Source organism: Lutra lutra, chromosome 5 (assembly GCF_902655055.1).
Source record: "Lutra lutra chromosome 5, mLutLut1.2, whole genome shotgun sequence".
NCBI classification, from domain to species: domain Eukaryota; kingdom Metazoa; phylum Chordata; class Mammalia; order Carnivora; family Mustelidae; genus Lutra; species Lutra lutra.
In genome coordinates this window covers 106731191-106737190 of record NC_062282.1, presented here as the reverse complement: position 1 = coordinate 106737190, position 6000 = coordinate 106731191, and the positions used below count along the sequence as shown (strand labels likewise).

General features: G+C 43.8%; 1 long non-coding RNA gene across 1 annotated transcript in view; it reads right to left on the bottom strand.

Moving 5' to 3' along the window:
* Nucleotides 1-399: 399 nt before the first annotated feature.
* The window catches only part of LOC125099922 (uncharacterized), a 37824-nt gene continuing 32223 nt past the window's right edge, over nucleotides 400-6000 (bottom strand). The window contains exons 8-9 of the long non-coding RNA XR_007127400.1: nucleotides 2622-2722; nucleotides 400-1333 (exon numbers count right to left, since the gene is read on the bottom strand). This is a non-coding gene — a long non-coding RNA (uncharacterized LOC125099922). The remainder of the gene's footprint in view (nucleotides 1334-2621; nucleotides 2723-6000) is intronic.

Genomic DNA, 6000 nt, shown 5'->3' with positions numbered 1-6000 from the left:
CCCAGTTAATAGGGAGTCGCAAGCCAGATGAGGTCTGACTCCCTGAATCAGCACATGGAGGAAGAAATACACCTATTCACAACAAGTACCTGATTGTGACCATTACTACACAAGTTCAAAATTAAGATCACTGATGTTTGAGCAATGATGCACTTTGTTGTATATGTGATAAAGAAGTTGACCATATTGTGGTTTCTAGGTTTAATTCCTTGCTCAGCCCAGGTTTTGTGTCCTTGGCTGTGGCACCTGTACTCTTTATACCTCAGTTACCTCCCCAGTAAAGTATAGATGGTAATGGCTCTTGCCTCATTGGGTTGTTGTGGAAGTTAATTGCTGTACTGCCTACAGCTGCCAATGATGTTCACTCAATGTTGGCCATTATTATTAAAAGCACAGAATTACTAATGCTTTTTCAACGTTCATTAATTCATTCCTGGAGAAGTTTCTACCCCGGTAGCTTCTTTCTAGGTGACTGTGGCCATTAAGTCCACATCAAAATATTTTTCCAAAGGAACTTTTTCAGGGCCACAGAAGCTTTTCCTGGAAAGTTTGTGTGGGGTTTCTTTTTAAGCATAGTTATCTAACTGGGAGATCTGAGTCTAAATTTCCAGGCTCAGCTTTTACCTGAAGAGTCATATGTGTGGTCTTAATGACGTTCCCACTCACCTGTCCTCTCCGGGGTGCACTCCGGAAGTCAAGGCTGCTGTTGCCATACGGCTGCAGGTCCGAATGTAACCAGCAGAGGGCAGCGCTGCACACAAACTGCTGAAACTTTTGAGGATTCCCCACTGCCTTTTCATTATCAAGAGTGTTTTTTCCTCCCCATTCGCATTCCTTGTCTTTAGAAGACTGACCATGATCTTTCAGAAAAATGTGGTTATCTCCGTTGTTCTGAGCTCTTATAGGTTTTCTGATTCTCTTGTGTGGTCACTGGCACTCTTGTGGGGTTGGGAGAGGCACAGCCGCTGAACTGAACGTAATGGGAGCCCCCGCGCTTTCCCGAATCTGCTGGCGCAGCCACCTGCTCTCCTTGTCCTCCTTTCCTGAGTCACTTGACACCCACCCAGTTTTTGCAAACGATTCCATGCCATCTTCTCCCACACCATAGCAAATTCCAGGACTCAGTCCTACGTACCTCAGTGATTCTCAACTGTGTGGGGTATGATGCATTTCAGAACCTCCTGTATGAAGTGTTCTGAAAACGCGCGTGCCTGGGTCTCACTCCGGAGCTCCCGAATCAGCTGCTGGGGTGGTGAGAGTTTGAAGAGGCTCCTGGGGTGCTTAGGTGTGACAAGCACTCCCACCCCGCGCAGCGCTGGTGGTTGATGAAGACCTAGAGGAGGCAAGCGGCAGGAAGTGGAGAGGTGGGCCCTGGTGGGGGTGGAGTTGGCATGACTCAGTGATTGATTGGTTCTGTTACTATCCCCATGTTTCCCACAGGGAACTCAGAAGCCCACTCGCTCCCAACAGGTGATCTCACTGCTTTCTGAACTGCGGAAATTAAGGACCTCCAGCTGTTCTGCTGCCCTCCTCGGTGACGCTCTGGGTTCCTATCCATCTTCTCCACTGTGCTCCCCAACTCACTGCTCAGCCTGTCGCGCCTCCACCGTGGCTGGAGACCACCCACCTTCCCTGCCTCTCTGGGGACTGCTCTCCTCGCCCGCACCGCTGGCATCTCCCACTCCAGGGTTCACATCCTCCTTCCCCAGCTCCCTCACCTGTTTCTAAGGCTTTGCTCTTTCCCACTCCTCCGGATCCAATAAGCACACAGTTGTGTGAGTTTTCCCTGCTCTTGATGATGTCCCTTTGGTGTCCCTGTCTTTGTGTTGGACTTTGTCACTCTTTCCCGCCACCAAAAACCCATCCTCTGAAGTGGCCTGTCCATCTCCATGCGGCTCCCTCTCCAGACTGACTCCAGAAAGATTCTCCTAACAGGTTAATCCGATGGGTGTTGCCCTGACTGAGAACATTTCACTGCCCCCTGCCCAACATTACTGGATAAAGCCCACACCCCTCCATAGGTCATGCCAGTCCTTCTGCGCCTGCCCACCTGCCCCCAGACTCTATACTTCTCTATTCCACAATATGCACCTCCATGAGCTCTTAGGGAACATTTGCCTTTGCCTGGCACCCCGTTCCCCATTTTGCTTCCTAAAACCAACTCCCACTCATCCCACAAAACCCAGTTCAGGAACCACCTTTCACGAAAAGCCTTCCCCCTTTCTCTCGGCTAGATTACATCATTCTCCCTTGTGGGATAACTCTGATCTGTCAGGCTGGAAAGGGTGCACCTCTCCACCCTGCAACCTTAACAACATTACATATTCCTTCTTTGCATATTTTTTTTACTGACAATTCTCTCTGCCCTTCCAAGCTTTGAGCTTCTTGAGGACACAGACTAGTAATTACTCATGTCAGCCCTCCTAGTGCCTAGCATCGTGCCTCGCTCAGGAATCGTGGGAATTGGGTTAGAGCTAGCCTCCCTGCTTCCTTCAGAGACTTCTTTAAAATATCAAATCCCTGCCTTTACACTGTTTCTACTCCCACTCACTCCTTCACCCACTAAAATCTGTCTTCCTCCCATGTTTCTGATCTTTTAAAGAAATAAATGAGTCACTCACATGTCTAAAGTGCATTTGTCCATTCACTTTCCATATTCTTCAAGCTCCGAGTCATTTGACACTGTTGACCATCACCCTTCTTGACATGCTTCTCCTGGTTCCTGTAGTGGATAGTCGTGCTGCTTTGAATCCATTCCACCTTTTTCTGGGAACAGCCCCTCAGTTTTTCTCTAGGGAACTATCCCTCCCTAGTTCTCAGCCCTTGTGGTTTGGATGCCTCCATTCACATCTCCAGAAGTGGGAGTTGATTTAAATCTAAACATCAGAGCCTAACAAAATTTGGCTCCAGACATTAGCTTAGAAAGGGGCATATAATGGCAGCAATGATAACCAGAATCAGGGAGATGAGTTCAGAGTCCTTTACTGGGATTGTCTGGGGAACTGCTCTGGAAAAGATAGACTAGAACTCCTGGCAATTTTGGGGGGGGGGGTCACTGCAAGTATAATCTTCCTGAGCCAACATAGGGAAGCAGAAGAAGGTAAAAAGAGTAAGAATAAGTCCTAAAATCTTTGAGCCCTTGAATGCATCTAAGGCTAGACTATCCTGCACTTACCTGTTATGTGAGTCAAAATCCTTTTTTTTTATTAAGCCATTTTGAACCAAGTTTTTTATGACATGTTAAAAAAAGATAATCCTGATTCATTATGGTTATTATGACCTATAGCATCTCAGGCCCCCTTCTAGAATTTCTTTCTCCTTCTCTGGCTTCTTCTTTTCCTCCTTTCTCATACATGTAATACTGATGCTACTAATAAAAATCTCCACTTGCAGGATGCTTTATAGTTCACAAGCCACCTGTCCAGAGCCTCAACCTCCTCACTTTTACATACTTTTCCTTATTGAATACAAACAATTCTGTAGCTCTTATTCTCATTTCTATAGAATGACCCAAATTCTCACCTCCAATTTCAACTTCTCCACAAAACTCTCCCCCTTACTTTTCTTTGTCTTTTTAAATTTTTTAATTTTTAATCTTTTACTTCAAATATAATCAACATAGTGTTACATGAGTTTCAGGTGTATGGTGTAATGACTCAACAATTTTACACATTATTTGGGGTTCATGATGTTAAATGCACTCTTAATCCCCAGCACCTATTTCACCCATTCTCCCACCAACCTCCCCTCTGTAATCACCAATTTGTTCTATGTATTTAAGGGTCTGGGCTTTTTTGGTCTCTTTTTTTGTTGTTTGTTTGTTTTGTTTCTAAAGTTCCACATATGAGGGAAATCATACGGTATTTGTCTTTCTCTGTCTGGCTTATTTCATTTAGCATTATGCCCTCTAGATACATCCATCTTGTTGCAAGTGGCAAGATTTCATTCTTTTTTATGGCAGAGTAATATTTCATTATGTATATAGATATAGATAGATAGATTAGATATAGATATAGATATATAGCTAGATCCTAACCTGGGCCAAAGGCAGATGCTTAACCAACTGAGCCACCCAGGCACCCCTCTATTTTCAACTTCTTGAGGAACCTCCATATTGTTTTCCACAGTGGTTGCACCAGTTTGCACTCCCACCAACAGTGCACGAGGGTTTCTTTTTTTCCCACATCCTTACCAACAGGGGTTGTCTCCTGTCATTCTGACAGGTGCGAGGTGATATCTCATTGTGGATTTGATTTTTATTTCCCTGGTGGTGAGTGACGTTGGGCATCTTTTTATGTGTCTGTTGGCCATGTCTTCTTTAGAAAAAATGTATATTCAGGTTTTTTGCCCATTTTAATTATATTATTTGTGGGTTTTTTGGTATTGAGTTGTGTAAGTTCTTTACATATTTGGGATATTAACCCCTTATTGGATATAACATTTGCAAATGTCTTCTCCCATCTAGCCTCACTGCAACTTTTCTAACCACCTGTCATTCTTCATTAGAATCCCACCAATACTTTGACTTATCCAAAACCAAATTCTTCCTTTCCTATTTCTCTTTCTCCAAATCCAGTGCTCTGACTACCTTAATTTTCATCAAGGTATTAACATTTTCCAGTTTTCCCTAGTCTGAAACCCTGGAGTTATCCTTAATTATTCCTTCTTAGTTCAGGAATTAGCCTTTACTCATGCTGAGCTAATGGGAGATTCCCAAGCCTGGTAGTAGAAAGATGCTTTCTTCTTCCTGTGTTGCTAAGCTGATAGGAGCTTTGGGGTGCTTAGTGACCATTTTGCCTGCCTAAGAATGAAACCACATCTGACAGAAGCCGAGCTGAGGAAAGAGCAGAAGACTCCCCCTGGAGTCCTATATCCAGGCTTGCCTGACGCCAGACTTATCCCGCGGACATTACAGTTACATGAGCTACTGACTCTCCTTTTTTGCTGCCACCAGGTTGTCAATTTTCTGTTAAAATCAAAAGAGTTATGATTGATAATGGCTGGGATGCCAGTGGTGTTTGGCGATGGAAGACAGCAAATATTTAAGTACAGTTCTACAAACACCAGTAGGTTAAGGATCCCATGAGGGACCCTGAATGAGATAGCCTTAGATGTCCTTTCAGACTCTGAGAACCAAAGTTCATTTTGGGATTCACTTTTGAATGAGAACACGTTTGTGGGGAACATGGTGCCTCCTTTCCCAAGCTCCTTTCTCTTGGGCCTGTCTCACGTTCCACCCTTCATCAGAGCTGTTGTTGCATTTCCTATCTTCCCTATTAAATCATTATCTCTTTGGGGTGAATGTGAAGAAGCTCAATTAGTGTTTATGGGAAGGAAGGGAGGGTGGAAAGGAGAGAAAGGAGCAAAGGGAAGGGAAAGGAAGACAAGAAATCTACTCATCACGGTATATAAAACATTTCATTGTGAAGTTCCATCTGGTCCCTTAATCGATCCATAATCCTTTCTTGTTGTGTTTGCTACATTTGAACATCTAAAATGCTCTTCTGTGCTTTTAGGTCAATTTTTTAAAAAGAACCCATAGACAGTAGTGTTAGGTAGCAAAAGGGGCTGTTATGAGGGGAGTGCTCATTCTCAACTCCAGGTCCTCCCTCTCTTGACTTCTTCTTGCTTGCCTCTCCATTTTTCTCATGATTTTCTCAGTTTCCTTCTTTAACAGAATGAAGTGCTGAGACCTACAGGCACTTGAATCATAATAATATATCAGGGAATAAGTGTAAAGACTCTTTCCAGATGTACTTAGACAAGAGACATGGTTGTCTAACTTTTCTAAGGAAAATTTGATGCTGAAATAATAGTTTCCAACAAGTTACAGAAATACTCTCTTTGAAATAAGGGAAACAGAGATGCCTTGTTGGATATTTGACCCCTAGCCCCCCGAGAGAAAAAGAAAGAACACCCTAGCCACCTTCTACTTTTCATTGTCTGGAAGGTTTTTCTGTCTAGACATTTCTTAAGCAGTTAGTATGGTGCTGAATGTAA